Source organism: Eschrichtius robustus, chromosome 12, assembly GCF_028021215.1.
Source record: "Eschrichtius robustus isolate mEscRob2 chromosome 12, mEscRob2.pri, whole genome shotgun sequence".
NCBI lineage: Eukaryota > Metazoa > Chordata > Mammalia > Artiodactyla > Eschrichtiidae > Eschrichtius > Eschrichtius robustus.
The window spans coordinates 66,066,172-66,068,306 of record NC_090835.1 but is presented as its reverse complement, the minus strand read 5'-3'; positions in this window follow the sequence as shown (position 1 = coordinate 66,068,306).

Sequence of the window (2,135 nt, the reverse complement as noted above, 5' to 3'; positions counted from 1 at the left end):
AAACTCATTCTTTCTCGAGTTCATTTTCAATTTGTTCTTATATACTGTTACCTGAAATTATAACCTTAACCATGGCCAACACACTTAAAATAGATAACTAAAAAGGACCTGCTGTGTAGCACAGGGAACTCTCCTCAATATTCTGTAATAAACTATATGGGAAAAGAGTCTGAAAAAGAATGGGTATATGTATACGTATAACTGATTCACTTTGCTGTACACCTGAAACTAACACAACATTGTAAATCAACTGTACTCCAATAAAATTTTTTTTCAAATGGTGGGGGAAAAAACGGAATGAATCTTTAATGAAACAAATCTTGATCTTTTCCTTGTGCAGTGCTCTTCAAGGCCTCCCCTGGGAGGAGTATGAGGAAGGCTCCTCTTTGTGGATGTGGGTATGCACATACACATAAGTATTCGGGCACCCCTTACTTCCTAGTGCTGTTTGATCTTGGATGTGAGGGTGACCCACGGGGATAATACTTCTTACACTATTTGTTATCATGGGTGACTGTTCCTCAGAGTTTTACACTGCCTCTGCCCTGAAACTTCCTGGGCTGTCTTTTGACTTTATCTGGGGGAACTGAGATTGCTAAAAAACATTTCCACAAGACACTGTCTATCAGGACACTCTCCAAACCCTATTTTACCATGAAAGTTCCCTTCCTGTGATTATGAGTTGTGACCAGTGCTCACCATCCTCTGCTGATTGACCTCGGCCACAGACCATGGATGGGTAACAGTAGAATGAGGAAGGAGCCTTTCTTAACCGTGACTGGGTCCTGTATCTTCCTCCTGACAATGTAGTGATGAAATGAGCCTTACAATGAAATGTAAAGATTATTACTTCTGGGAACAAATGTTAGAAGACTGCTTTAAAGACATGGAAAGGGAGGCAGGTGGCCAGGTTTAACATACATATACCTCAAATTTCAATTCTGTACTTTGAAACAATCGGATCAATCTTATCCATAGAACTTGGTGTATGCACCAACTGCAGTTCATGTGATTTATGGTAAATTGTTTTGTCTAGATCTCAAATATTTTTAATCATCGACCCAGATTTTCTTTATCTGCTTACAGACGAATGCAGGATTGAAGTATATCCTGGGCTAAAACTAAACATCTCAGAGTGCAAACAGCACACTTTCACATATATCTTTGTTTGCTACTATTTCCACTAATGTTTCATTTTTGGTAAGCACTCAGCCTAAATCTCAAGAGCCAACGCATATTACTTAATCAAATACTTCACTGTGGCATGATACAGATTATCAATTTCTCTCTCTGGGTTGAGAAATCAACCTGACCCTCTCCTGAAAGCCAGTTCCACATTCTCTGAGGGTCTGTTTTTCTCAGCCCTCCACCTGATACTAAAATAGGTGATTAGTTAGAATTCTTTAGACCGTGAGTAACAGAAACCAGCTTGTATTTACAAATGTAGGAGTGAAGATACAGTAAGAGGATCTATGCATCTCTCCCAAGCCCAAGGACAGGATTCCACTCAAGCCCACAACAGAATCTGAGCCTAGAAAGTGGAAAGCAATTAAGACTCAGTTTCATCTTCCCTCTCTACTCTGCTGTGGGCTTTTGTGTCCTCATTCTCTTTGCAGACCTGTTCTCTTTGCTTTTCTGTCTCCATGACTAAATATGGCTACTCGCGGACTGATTTTATAGCTCCAGACAGATGCTGATGCTAAATTCCAAGAAAAACTCTGATTGGCTTCCCCTAGTCTGTAGGTTGTGCTAGCTGAAAACCTAATGAGGGGGGTGGTTATTTTGAAATATCAGTTTGTCTTTTTAGAACATGATTATACAAGGTGAAGCATCAGAATGGAATTTTGCCATGCAGAGAATGAGGCTCTGTTTCTGTCCTAATTCATCTTAGAGCTTGTCTCGGCTTTGCTGTTTGAAATAGGTGTGGAATGTCTGCAGTAATGATACCCATAGTCATATTGGACTTTTGTATGGTAATTGTAGGTTTTCTAATCTACCTAACATCTCTTTGAGGTTGGTCAGTATTATTATAATTATACCAGATTTAGGGGTATGGATTTGGAGACACAGGCATAAAAGATGCCATGCTAAGGGGCATGACAAATCCAGGATTTGAATGAAAATCAGCTGGTTCT